Genomic DNA, 15269 nt, shown 5'->3' on the forward strand with positions numbered 1-15269 from the left:
CTTGTTATCTCAGAAGTTCTAATTTTCTACTCCAATTGTTGTTTGTTTTTACCACTCTATGTTCACTCTGAGATATGATTTTGTTTTTTTGGGGGGAGATTCGGGAGCTTGGAATTTTCAGACTTTGCCATCTTCCCAGAATCCTTTCCACTGGCAACATTCTTGATGAAAAAATAAAATAAAGTCTTGGATTCTGCTGCTAGATCATTTTGATTTATTATCCTCACAAAAGTTGGAGACTCCATTTTTTTTTTAATCTAGAATGAAAAAAAAAAAAAGAATGAAAAGTCTAAGGAGGCCTATTTCTATTGACTACATGTGCTCAAAAGAGAGAAGGTTCAAGGCCATAACCCAACTGTATGTTCTCTAACTAGATGCTATAAGGAAAATAATCAATAAGTTTCCCCAGACACAAATGAAGCAAGGAGGAAGATGTTGAAGCTGATAAACATTTTTGTTGCTTTAAAAGCCCAAAGGTGTGCTCTTCCAATATATGGTTTAATATTGACTGGAATCAATTACAGAATGTCTATTCTTGCTCCTCATTTTCTGAATCTCTTACATTTCATAATTCCCCTGAAATCAAGCTCTCCAGGGCCCTATATGCCCTTGTAGGGTCTGCTTATATGTCAGAGTTTTCATTATGTTTATATGCCCATTGCTAAGTATAGAGCTTGAGACATGCTACAATACTTAGCTGCCTGATTTAATCTGTCCCATTTGTCAATTTTTTTTTCTTCTTCATTTCTCTGTATCTCTGTTCACATACAGGCATTTGACATCTTAGGAACAATTTGACATTTAAAACATTTTTAATAAGGAAAGGCTTTATTATTTGTTTTAGATCTTCTAAAATTCTCAGTCTGCATAGTATTCAAATATGTTAACATACATATACAGTCAAGCCTTAAATACACTGTAAAAGTAATTCAAGGGCATCCTAATAATTCAGAATTTCTTAATTACAAGTTAATTATTTAGGTAGTATGAGAATGTGACTCAGTAATAGGCTATGCACTAAGTAATGATTTTGATTAAGTAGTTTTAGATTGGAAAGTCTCCAGAATCATTTCCCAGATCTCTCCAGGACCATCTTTTTTTTTTTTTTTTTTCCTTTTTCCAATAAGGTGAAAGCACAATAGAGACCTGGCTAAATTCCAAGTTTTGGAAGATTAATTAATTATAAAAGAGAAACAATTGAATCATTTTTCTGAAAGGACACATGGATACTCAAAAATTAAGCAGCAGAAGATACTGTATGAAATTAAAAAAAATCAGAATTGGGGAGATTTAAAAGAATAGAAATCTGCTAATAATTCTTTAACAATTGCTTGTTCTATTGCTTAGTTTTCACAAGCTTTTCATAAGATCTAAAGGAATATAATCAAATTACTAGCTTTTTAAAAAAATTGGATTGCTCAGAATTTGAAAAATAATAGGCTGAATGTATTTTAGCAAATATCCAGTTTAATTATAAATTGGTGATCATAAAGATTAAGTCCCATATAATGCTTTTTAGAATGTTGATTCATTCAATAATCACTTTAAACATCTGAAACACATATGCATTAATTGAATCCTTGGAAGATATTTTAGATTATCTTTTTTTTTCTTTTAGATACATTAAAGTATGAAATAAGTATAACACTTATCTCAGAATCTTTTCATTTATCTTAATTACTAGATATATCATATAATTATATATCTAAATTAGTAGATATTTCATAAGATATTTCCAATGTGCTTATGATGTTAATTTGAAACATATGAAAATATGAAAACATATGCAAGCAAGGTTATTTCTCTCAGATCAACATAGAATCTGAGAGGTGGAATGGACATCAGAATTGTTCATATCAAGATTTTGATTTTACATTTGAGTAAACAAAGGTCCAATGTTACTTTAAAAAGATGATAACATTGCAGTCCTGAGCAAAAGTCAATTAAATTAGCAATATCAGGTTCTTATTAAGTCTCTATTATTTACTATTATTTATTATTTATTTAGCCTGAATTCAGGCTAAGTCTGTTATAGGAAATAAAGCTAAAATAAGATCTAATTCCTTCTTTCTTCTTTATTTTTGCTTTTTTATTTTCAAAACATATACATAGATAATTTACAACATTCATCCAAAATATTGTGTTCCAAATTTTTTTCTCTTCCTTCCCCCCACTCCCAACCTTTATGGCAAGTAATCTTATATATTAAACATGTGTAATTCTTCTATACATATTTCACATTTATCATGCTGCACAACAAAATAACAGATGAAAAAGGAGAAAAAAGAAATGAAAAAGAAACCAAAAAGCAAGAAAACAACCAAGAAAAGTGAAAATACTATCTTATGATCCACATTCAGTCTGCAAAGTGCTCTCTCTGAGTGCAAATGACTCTCTCCATCACAAGACCATTGGAACTGGCCTGAATTCTCTCATTGTTGAAGAGATCCATACCCATCACAACTGACCATCATATATAGTCTTGTTGCTGCTGTGTCAGCAGATCTCCTGATTCTGCTTATTTCTAAGTGTTCATCTCATTTCTTGTGCTAAGGCACAAGTTAATGTAAGTTTCTCCAGGTCTCTTTGAAATCATCCTGCTAGTCATTTTCTTACAGAAATTGTATAACATTCATATACCACAATTTATTTAGCCATTCTCCAAGTGATGGTCATCCATTCAGTTTCCAGTCTCTAGCCACTACGTAAAGGGCTGCCACAAACATTTTTGCATATGTGGATCCCTTTACCCTCTGTAAGATCTCTTTGAGATATAAGCCCAATAGCAACACTGCTGGATCAAAGGGTATGCACAGTTTGATAACTTTTTGAGCATAGTTCCAAATTGCTCTCCAGAATGGCTGGATGTATTCACAATTCCACCAACAATGTATAAGTGTCCCAGTTTTCCCACATCCTCTGCAACATTTGTTGTTATCTTTTCCTGTCATCTTAGCCAATCTGAGAGGTGTGTAGTGGTATCTCAGAGTTGTCTTAATTTCCATGTCCTTAATTAATAGTGATTTTTTTTGTAGGGTTAGGAATGATTTTAATTTCTTAATCTAAAAATTGTCTGTTCATATGATTTTACCATTTATCAATTGGAGAATGGCTGGTATTTTAATATATTTGAGTCAATTTTCTGTATATAGTTTAGAAATGAGGCCTTTATCAGAACCCTTAAATGCAAACATTTGTTCCCAGTTTACTGCTTCCCTTTGAATATTGTCTACATTGGTTTTGTTTGTACAAAAGTTTTTAACTTAATATAATCAAAATTATTAATTTTGCATTTTGTAATGTATTCAAGTTCTTCTTTGGGCACAATTTGCTTCCTTCTCCTCAGGTCTGAGAGGGAAACTGTTTTTTTTGTTTTTTTTTACCTTGTTTTGATATAAGGTATTAGGTGTGGGTCAATGCCTACTTTCTGTAACACTATTTCCCAGTTTGTTTGTTTGTTTTTCCCCAGCAATTTTTGTCATAGATTGAGTTCTAATCTCAGAAGCTGGAACCTTTGGGTTTATCAAACACTAGATAACTATAGTCGGTGATTATTGTGTCTTGAGAACCTAACCTATTCCACTGATCAACTAATCTAATATTTCTGCCTTTCTGTATTTGATTTCGAGGTCTTTATGCATAAAAATCTCAAAATCAAATACAGAAAGGCAGAGATAGTAAATGCAATTTTTTTGAGATCACGATATAATAAAAATTACATTCAGGAAAAGGCCAGGGGAATACAGATCAAAAAGTAATTAGAAACTACATAATCTCATCCTAATGAATGAATGGGTGAAATAATAACTCATAGACACAATCAAAAATTTCATCCAAGAGAATGACAATAACGAGACAACATACCAAAATTTGTAGTATGCAGACAAAGTGATAATAAGGGAAAATTTATATCTCCAGATGCTTACTTACATAAGAGAAAGTGAAGATCAATAAATTGGGCTTGCAACTAAAAAAGCTAAAAAAAGAACAAATTAAAACCCCCAATTAAATACAAAACTTGAAATTGTAAAAATAAAAGGGGAAATTAATGAAATTGGAAGATAAAAAAACTATTGAATTTAATAAATAAACCTGAGTTGATTTTATTAAGAAACCAACAAAATAGATAAACCTTTAGTTAATTTCATTAGAAAAAAGAAAGAGGAAAATCAAACTTTTAATCCCAAAAATAAAAAGGTAGAACTTTCCACCAATAAAGAGGAAATTAGAGCAATAATTAGGAATTATTTTGCCCAACTTTGTGTCAATAAATTTGATAACCTAAGTGAAATGGAGAAATACGTAAAAATATATATTGTCCAGATTAATAGAAGAGGAAATAATTACTTAAATATTCCCATTTTAGAAAAAGAAATAGAACAAACTATTTATCCACTAATAAAAGTTCTCCAGAACCAGATGGATTTACATGCGAATTCCACAAAATATTTAAAGAAGAATTAATTCCAACACTATGTAAATAGAAAAAAAATTAGGAAAAGAAGTACTCCTTCCAAGTTACTTTTATGACACAGACATGATACTGAAACTAAACCAGATAGGATGAAAACAGAGAAAGATATTTATAGACCAATTTCCCTTATGAATATTGACACAAAAATCTTAATAAAATATTATCAAAGAGATTACCGGAAGTCATCCCCAGGATAATACACCAAGTATCATTTATATCAAGAATGCAGAGCGGGTTCAATATTAAGAAAACTATTTACATAATTGTCTATATCAATAATCAAACTAACAAAAACCACATGATTATATCAATAGATGTGAAAAAAGCATTTGATAAAATCCAACACCCATTCCTAGTAAAAACACTAGAGACTATAGGAATAAATGGAATTTTCCTTAAAGTGATCAGTAGTATCTATTTAAAACCATCAGCAAGCATCATATGTAATGGGGATAAACTATAACCATTCCCAATAAAATCAGAGGTGAAACAAAGTTGCCCATTATCACCATTAGCATTCAATATTATATTAGAAATGTTATCTTTTGCAATAAAAGAAGCAAAAGAAATTAAAGGAATTAGAGAAGGTCATGAGAAAACCAAAGTATCACTATTTGCAGATGATATGATGGTATACTTAGAGAATCCTAAAAAATCAACTAAAAAACTACTAGACACAATCCACAAATTTAGCAAAGTTGCAGGATTCAAAATAAATCTACATAAATCATCAGCATTTTTATATATTACCAACAAAGTCCAACAGCAAGAAATACAAAGAGAAATTCCATTTAAAATAACTGTGGATAATAACAAAATTTGAGAATTTAGCTGTCAAGGCAAAGTCAGGGACTATATGAACACATTTGCAAAACACTTTCTACACAAAGTCAGATTTAAGCAACAGGGAAAAAAAATCAAGTTCTCTTATATTAGCCAAGTAAATATAATAAAAATGGCAATACTACCTAAATTAATCTACTTATTTAGCACTATACTAATCAAACTCCCAAGAAATTATTTTATAAATGTAGAAAAAATAATTTAAAAATTCATCTGAAAGAGCAAAAGGTCAAGAATTTCAAGGAAATTAATGAAAGAAATACAAATGAAGGTGGCCCAGCTATACCAGCTCCGAAACTATATTATAAAACAGTGGTCATCAAAACCATTTGATACTGGCTAAGAAATAGAAAAGTTGATCAATGGAATAGGTTAGTTTCACAGGACAAAATGGTCAATGACTATAGTAATATAGTGTTTGAAAAACCCAAAAACCCCAGATTTTGGGATAAGAACTCACTATTTGACAAAAACTGCTGGGAAAATTGGAAACTATCATGGCAGAAACTAGGCATTGACCAACACCTAGTGCCGTATACCAAAAGGAGGTGGAAATGGGTTCATGATCTAGAAATAAAGAATGAATTAGAAGAAGATAGGATACTTTAGTTCTCAGTTTACTTTTGGAGATCATTATTGGTCACAAAATAGATAATTTGATTATATTAAGTTAAAAAAATTTTTGTACAAACAAAACTGATGCAGACAAGAATAGAAGGGAAGCAATTAACTGGGAAATTTTTTTTTCATTCAAAGGTTCTGATAAAGGCCTCATTTCTAAAATATGTCGAGAATAGACTCAAATTTATAAGAATTCAAGCCATTCTCCAATTTATGAATGGTCAAAGGATATGAACAGGAAATTTTCAGATGAAAAAATTGAAACCATTTCTAGTCATTTGAAAATGTGCTCTAAATCAATATTGATCAGAGAAATGCAAATTAGACAACTCTGAGATACTACCACACGCTTCTCAGATTGGCTAAGATGACAGGAAAAGATAATGATGAACTATTCTGGAGAGCAATTTGGAACTACGTTAAAAAAGTTATCAAACTCTTCGTCTCCTTTGACCCAGCAGTATTTCTACTGGGCTTGTATCCCAAAGAGATCTTAAAGGAGGGAAAGGGACCCATATGTGCAAAAATGTTTGTGGCAGTCCTTTTTATAGTGGCTAGAAATTGGAAACTAAGTGGATGTCCATCAGTTGGAGAATGGCTGAATAAATTGTGGTACATGAATGTTATGGAATATTATTGTTCTGTAAGAAATGACCAACGGAATGATTTCAGAAAGGCCTGGAGAGACTTACATGAACTAATGCTAAGTGAAGTGAGCAGAACCAGGAAATCGTTGTACATGCTAATGACAGGATTGTATAATGATCAATTTGATGGATGTAGATTTCTTCAGCAATGAGACAATTCGGACTGGCTCCAATGGTCTTGTGTTGTGGAGAGCTATGTACACCCAGGAAAGAATTGTGAGATCTGGGTGTGGGTCACCATATAGATTTTAACTCTTTTTGTTGTTGTTTGCTTGTATTTTGTTTTCTTACTCATTTTTTTTCAGTTAGATTTGATTTTTCTTGTGCAGCAAGATAATTGTATAAATGTGTATACAGCCATTTGATTTCATATATGTATATATATGTATGTATGTATGTATGTATGTATGTATGTATGTATGTATATATTTCAACTATGTTTAGCATATACTGGACTCCTTGCTGTCTAAAGGAAGGGGTAAAGGAAGGGGGGAAGAATTGGAGGACAGGATTTTGCAGGGGTTAATTCAAAGAATTGTCCATGCAATAGGTTTTGAAAAGTAGAGAGATTTATAAAAAAATGAAAACATTTTTTCCTTTTTGTTTTTTATATTTATTCTTGGGTTCTATATTTTAAGATTAAATTTTATGTTCAGCTCTGATCTTTTCATCAACAATAAATGAAATTCACCTATTTATTTCAATGAATGTCAACCTTTTTTCCCTGAAAGTTAATGCTTTTTTTTTGAATAGTTAATTATTGACTGTAGTCCAAGCTTTGGAGTATCCTATTCCAGGCCCTTCAATCATTGAATTCTTTCAATGGCTATTTTACCCTCTGGTTCTAGAAAGCCAGGACAGTTTTCCTTGATGATTTCTTGAAATATGTTATCCATGTATACATATATTGATTTAATTTATATGTTAGCATATGTAACAAGTCTTGGTCAACCTGCCATCTGGGGGAGAAGGGTGGTGGAAAGGGGGGGAAAAATTGGAACAAAAGGCATATGCATATATCTTGTAAATAAAAAGCTACAATTTAAAAAAAACATTAAAAAAAAAAGAAAGATGTTGTCCAGTCTCTCTCTCTCTCTCTCTCTCTCTCTCTCTCTCTCTCTCTCTCTCTCTCTCTCTCTCTCTCTCTCTCTCTTTCTCTCTCTCTCTCTCTCTCTCTCTCTCTCTCTCTCTCTCTCTCTTTTTTCATTGTGATCTTTCAGGTAGTCCAATAATTCTTAGTTTGCATCACCTGGATCTATTTTCCAGGTTAGTTGTTTTTCCAGTGAGGTATTTTACATTTTCTTCTATTTTTTCCATTTATTTTGCTTTTATTTGAATGGTTTTTGAATTTCCTTGAGTCTTTCACTTCCTTTTTTAAATTCAAAATTTTAGTGAATTTTTTTTCAATTAGTTTTTTATCTTTTTGAATTTGGCCAATTGAACTTTTAAAGGAGTTGTTTTGTTATTGGATTTTGTTTTCTATTTCACAAATTCTGTTTTTCAAAGAGTTGTTTTATTTTTCCATTTCATCAAATTGATTTTCAAGGTATTTTATTCAGATAATTTCTGTTTTCTTTTCTAAACTCTCTTGCAAAGTTCTAATTTCCTTTTACTGTTTTTCTTCTGACTCTCTTTTAAGATCTTTTTTGAATTTTACCAAGATGGAGACCAGTTTACATCATCCACTGAGACTCTATCTGGAGACTTTTTGCCTTTAGCGTCTTCAGGGTTTGAGGTGTGTTCTTTCCTGTTTCCATAAATGCTATCCATGGTCAAAGTTCCTTTTGCTTTTTTTCTCATTTTTAAAAGTTGAGGTCTTTTTTTTAGGCCAAAGGGAACACTGTCCCAAGCTTCCTCTGCAGGCAACTATGGCTTCGTGTTGCTGTGGGGGCCGGTGCTGCTGCTGCTTTTCCTGTGCTGAGTGGTGTGGCCAAGTCCCCCATTATTTTGAGGTTCAAGGGCTCACAATTTGCCATCTGTAGTTATGTTAGAGGTCTCAAAGCTAGTCTGCTGATCCACTGGCTTCTGAACCAGGACAGAGTAGCCATTGTTGCTCTATTTTGTCTAACAACCTCCCAGGAGATTTCTCAATGCCTCTTTCCACTGCCCTTGCTGCTTTGAATCTCTCTTCTCTATGCCTGTACTGAGCCACCTCCTCTACCTCCTCTCCCCTACCCACACAATTTAAACAGAGTTTTCCTGAATCCTTCCCAAATATTTTCTTCTGAAAATTTATTTTACTTCAAATATTTGTGGGTTCTCTTACTCCACAACCAGTTCAGAAGCTGTACCTAGTATTGATCTGAAGGAATCCAGGAAGAGCTCAGAAAACGAGCTGTCTACTCTCTGCCATCTTGACTCTGTCCTGCCTAATTCCTACTTTCAAGGAGTCTACATTGTAGTCACAGAGAAAATATGTTTATTTAAAGATAACCTACAACATGACAAAATAAATAGTAAGTGAAATATGAATGATGTAGAGAAGAGATAATAAGGCAAAATAATATATAATTAAGACAGGGATAACTCCTGGAGAGTCCATGTGCTCCATTAATCCATATACAATATCAGGAGATTTAGTTGGATTAATTATTCGGAGACTATTTTTAAAAATTAATCTGAATTAGAAGGCATGAATGTATGGATTGTTATTTACACAATTAACCTCAGTATCTACCATGATTAGATCACAGGTGCATTAAAGTAACTAAATGTTCTTGAAAAATAATATGTGAATTCAGCTATGCACAATTAAAAATTCCTTAAACCAGTTTGGGGAAATTGAAATAAAATCCCATATTATTTAATCATCCAAAGAAATCTAGATTCCTTGGCGATATTTCTAACACTGCCTTCTAACTATTCTCCAAACCACTCATTTAAAGCAGTGTCCTAGATTGCAGAAAGAATCTATGTCTTTGTGACACAGGTATTTAAAAGGGCACAGTGTGAATGTATATTGAACAAATAAAACATTTTTTAGGATAGGGAAGTAAATTCGTTCTCCTAAATTATATTACAACTTTTGTATGGATACTTTAGTAGGTGAGCCAGGGAATTAAGAAGTCAATGCTAAATTACTTGTTGAGTGCTAATTGGTGCCTGTTAAAAGGAAAACTTAGTATTAGATTTTCCTGATTCTAGTCCCAGAACTGTATCCACTAAGTTATCTGAATCCTTATTCTGTTGCCTATCTGACCTTTGACAGATCTCAATAGCCTTAGTTTCTCTATCTACAAAGTGAAAAAATTGAGTACATAATGAAGCAGGTCACTTACTGCTTTAAATCTTTGAATTTCAGTGTTCTATTTTTTATGAAGCCAATTCCAGGCATTAAAAAAAGACTGATCTGGATTTTCTGACTATTCCAAACATTTAGCAGCTAATATTATTTAAATGAATAGTGAGTTCTATGTTGTGAATGCTTTTCCTTCATCACTGAAAGATAAAAGCAAAACCCAATAAATAACTAGTATATGTTTCAATAGGATTTATAGGAGGAGATTTTATGGCCAAGAGAGTTTTATTGTTCTTAGAGCAGAAGCTATTGCAGAAATCAATTTGTAGAACTGGACTTCAGCTGAAGGGAAAATGTAGATAGTGTAAAAGTTGCCAACAATCACCTTAGGTACTTCCAGGTTAAGGGGCACAGTTCTCTTGGTCCGTAAAGTTTCTTCTGATTTTGTGCCTGACTTCTTCATGCCATCCCACATACCATTGATTCCCGAGAATATATGTGATTGATTCCCGAGAATATATGTGATTGATTCCCAAGAAATAATTTGACTTGAGACTGATTTCTTCCTACTTAAATGAAAAGGCTTAACTTTTAACATCAGTCCCTATAAATAAGCTTATGCCTCCCAAGTGTATTGGAAGCTGTAAGAGTATTAATTGGCCATGTGGCATTTGAATATTAATTGACTAGCTCATGGACTTTTATATATTTCTGATTGGTTTTTGACCTTTAGCTACTTCAAATAAAGTAACTTATCATCTGGTAAGTGAAATTATAATGGAACAATTTCCATAGTTAACCAAAGGATGCAATATGTCAGTAACATTGGAAATTCATGATTTTCTAAGGAAGAGCAGACTACTCACCTTAGAAATTAAAAAAAAATTCAATCATGACAAAAGCTACTTTTAACTAAAAGTGGGTGGCATATTGTAAAAAGTTAAAAAGCAAAACTTTTGTAATTTTGAAAAGCAAAATTAAAAGACTATAATGTGCACAAAAAAAGAAGAAAGAAGGAAGAAGGAAGAAGAAAAAGAAGAAAGAAGTTTAATTGAGATTCGAAACTTATTGACTTCTTATGCCAAATACTACAAGAGGAAAATTATATAGAAGGTCTGCCACTGATATTGAGTCATAAATAATTAATAAATAAATGTTAAATCTTCATTTAGTTGTTAACAGGTAGGAATATGTTAGCAGCATTATCCTCCCTTTCATTTTTAGTAGCATTTTTAAATTAGAGTTTAGGAAACATAATTCATTAATCTAATCCATTAAGTATCCTATGATATTCTAAAAATTGAGCTAAATTCTGAAGATTAATTAGATTAATGATTAATTAATAAAATCAATAAATAAACATATAGTTTATGTTTTAAATGTGCTTGCAATCTAAAGGGAGAGACAATACACAAAAAGAGGCAGGAAAGTAGGGGTGGAACACCAGGGACATCCTGTTGTGTGGAGATGAAATCAGGCAGGGAAGCAGATATAAATTATAAGTAGATATGGTGTTATTTAATCTTTGTGGACTACTTGAATCACATATCTCAGTATCTTAAGAAGCATGAATAACAAAATTGGATTGATAGAATAAGCCTACTAATTCTGGAGAAATCTGAGTTTGGATTTATGTATGTTTTCCCATAAACCATTTATAGGAGAGAGCTACTCATTGTGGTAAAATTTCTAATTCAAGCTCTCTGAGTGTAACAAATGTAATAACATAGACCAATTTAGCTTCCATCTCTGAGGTTAATTTGACTTTTATGGGATATGTTAGCCTTAGGGGGATTCTACGTGCCTTAAATTTATCAGTTATCATTCTTCTTCTTCTCTTAAAATACTCTCCCTGTCTCTGTCTCTTTCCCCCTCTCTCTCCCTTTGTATGTTTCTGTCTTTTTGTCCCTTTTTCTCTGTGTCTCTGTGTATGTCTCTGTGTCTCTCTGTTTCTATCTCTGAATATGTCTCTCCTTGTTTTTGTCTCCCTCTTTCTCTTTCCTTCTCTCTGTATATCTCTTTGTTTCTCTGTCGCTATCTCTGTCTCTATCTCTGTATCTCTGTTTTTATCTCTGTCTGAGAGAGAGAGAGAGAGAGATAAAGGAATGAATATTATTGACAATTACAAGTTAAACTTAGGTCCTTGTCTCAAAAATGTATAAGCTTTGTGAGCCTAGTCAGATCACTTAACCTTTCTCAACCTCAGTTGCTTCATTCCTAAAATTGTAATAATAATAATAACATATCCCTCTAATGGTTGCAATGAGGAACAAATGAGAGTTTATTCTAAAACTTAAAGAGCTACATATCAATGCCAGTTGTTAATATTATTATTTAATTTGGCTGTTCAAGTTAGGATATCCATGAAGCTCTCACTTTTTATCCCAGGAAATGTGCTGATTCTCCTTCTTTTTCTGAATTTTATGCTTTATCCATAATTAGTGGTTTGTTAGAGATAGTTGATAAGGTGAAGATACCACCTGCAAAGAGTGGTCTATTCAGACTCATTTAATTCCAATTGATTCATCTTACTATTTCCTTAAATGAATCACTTCTACACAGTCATTTGTGAAGCCATAGAGATAATGCCTCTTATCCTGCAGGCTTTTTCATTCCTACTAGGTGAGTGATGCTTTTCCAGGAATGGTTACTTTTATCTTTTCCAATATTTCAAATAGTTTAAGACAGAGAAGCTCCAAAACATACTTTTATGTTCAATGACTTAAGATGCTTGACTGCTATGGAAAAATAATATGCAATTTATAAAGCAGTTCTGGGTTATTTTGTGAATACTCTTCATTTTCTTCAAACTATGAAATAACATCACTGGTATATCTCACTACTGTCTGCAGTTTTCTATGAAAATCCCTTTCTTGACTCAAATTATTATAGTTGATATCTTAAAGGAACAAAATCATTTCTACTCAAGGATTTTCATAAACCAATGCTTTAAAAAAACAAACACATATTAGGCACTCCTTGACTAAACTTTGAAAATACTTCACTTATAACCAAGCAAAACTTATTTTCATTACTTGAGAGTTTGAAAGCAATCATTTTTAATAATTCCAAAATAAATATATTTCTTACAAGTGTCTTGATTTTTGTCTGCACTGTTTTGGCAATTTAGACATCATCATCATTAATATTTTTTCCTGTTCGAATCCTCGAAATTGGAAATCAAAATCATACAGAGGATACTTGGAAGGCATGCATAGAGTGTAATATCACCAAAAAAGGAATTATAAGTGGAGTAAAGGGTGTCATCAAATAAAATGAACTGATCATGTATCAAGAGTGGGTGATAGTCAATGGACAATCAATTTGCTCCACTTGTATTTTTGTAATATCAAGAGAAAGTTAATATGTGCACAGGAAGATATGAATAAGGATTTAAGGAAATATAGGTAAGGTATAAAATGGCATAAAATCTGCATCTCATTAGAGGAACTATACACATCAAGGAGATCATAGATCCATATAATTATTTGAATACTTAGAATAATGAACCTATAATTTCATTATAGGTTTATATATATGTATATTATATATATATATATATATATATATATATATATATATATATATAATTACTAGTATCACAGAAGAGTATTGTAGATAAAATTATTTCTTTTGGATTTTTATTTGGATTTATTATTATTCTATTGGATTTATATTATTTAGAAATAATATACAAATGCAATAAAAGTCCAAAAGAAATGTGGAATCAAATTTAAATTCACTGGAATTCAACAAATATTTATGAAATGTCTACTTTTTGCAAAGTATTGTATTAAGTACTAGGTACAATACAAAGTTTACATGAAACATAGATCCTTCCATTACAGTCTAGGGCTAGTTGGGGGAGGTTAAAAACATATACAAGAGACTATGCTAAACAGCATCCCATGTTTGTGATAACTTACCTTTATGGTATATGTTATATTTCATATTATGCATTTCTCATAATGAATCCTATTAGGTGTGTTACATAAGTGGCATCATGATGGGAGAAGTGGGCATTTCAATAAAGATTTCCACAGAAATTGAACGTTTGCAGAGGATAAAAATTTAGAGATATTGAAACATAAATGGGAAGCTTCAACTGGAAAATAAACATTCCCACACTAGAAAGAATAGGAGGCATGGATACCTTAATTACTTAGGAAGAGGGAGAAAAAAGAATGTGACTATACCTCTGTGTGGGAGACTACATTAGCACTTCATTCCTAGTCACTCATTTAGATAAGATTTCCAAAGTTGAGTGGGAGGTCAAAATAACTAATTTCCCAAAGGGTACATGCAGTGGTTTATAGAGGGAAAGAACTTAAGAGCAAAAGAAAAATGTTTAAAAGGTGAAGGTCATTGCCCTAGTTGAAGAAGGTATAGTATCCTTCTTCTTTCCTCCCAGTCAAACAGTGGCTGAGAGTAGAAGAAAGATTGGAGTTGACCATAAAAGTTCTCTAGAAAGAGCAGTATGATGAAGCAAAGTCCTTAGCCCAGTTTTGCATTATCAGAACAAGGCTTCTAGATTCTATATTTTAGTTGGGAATTGCCTTGGCCACTGTATCTCTACACTACAGTGTATCACTACACTATATCACTACAATTATATTTTAATTTCGTATCTTTTCTTCTCTACAAAACTCTGGGTGCATTTTAAGAGACTGTACCTCTTATGGAGGAAATGTTTTGTTTTGTTACTACTTTTGTACTACTTTGTTACTAATGTCCTTGCTGTGTCATTTAAGTACTATGAAACTGAGTCTATTGGATAATAAAAGGGAAGAGTTATCAATGAGGATTTCTGACCTAGAAAAGAGGAGAACTGGATATACCTAGAATGCTGAGAGTAAGGTTCCTTCAGGTTAACCATCCTTTTGGAGACCCAATTTGCCAGTGATAGTATGAGGTGGGCAGTGGGTTCAATGGAACTGCTTAGCCAGAACTAGTGATAGAATGTCTATACACACAGCTCTGTCTCTCCTAGACATGCATGCAAGTGAATTAGATTTAAATGAAGGCAGATGCAAAGCCATTACCAGTGTGGCACCATCTGGGTCCTGTGGCAAGATGTGGTTCAAAACAACTTGGGATAGCCCAAGAGCTCAAGGGCTTTTAGAGCCATTAATTAGTATTGATCTTTATGATTCCTCAGAGTTGTTCAAACAGAACTGAGTTTAAAATGATTATTAAATAGCATTCTTATGGTTACTTTAAATATTTACCATGCCTATTCAAATTTGAGTCTATGTTAAGCTACACATACATTTTCTATGCTAAATTATTTCTTTTGTAGTGGAAAAATTAGTAGTTGGTCTATGCTGGATTTATTTTTTTAAATATTAACCATCTTTCTAGTGGAAAGGAAGGCAATCAATCATTTATATGGTACCTACTTTTTTCAAACATTAAGCTAAACACTTTATACCTATTTTCTCATTTG

The sequence above is a fragment of the Sminthopsis crassicaudata genome, chromosome 4, assembly GCF_048593235.1.
Source record: "Sminthopsis crassicaudata isolate SCR6 chromosome 4, ASM4859323v1, whole genome shotgun sequence".
Lineage (NCBI taxonomy): Eukaryota > Metazoa > Chordata > Mammalia > Dasyuromorphia > Dasyuridae > Sminthopsis > Sminthopsis crassicaudata.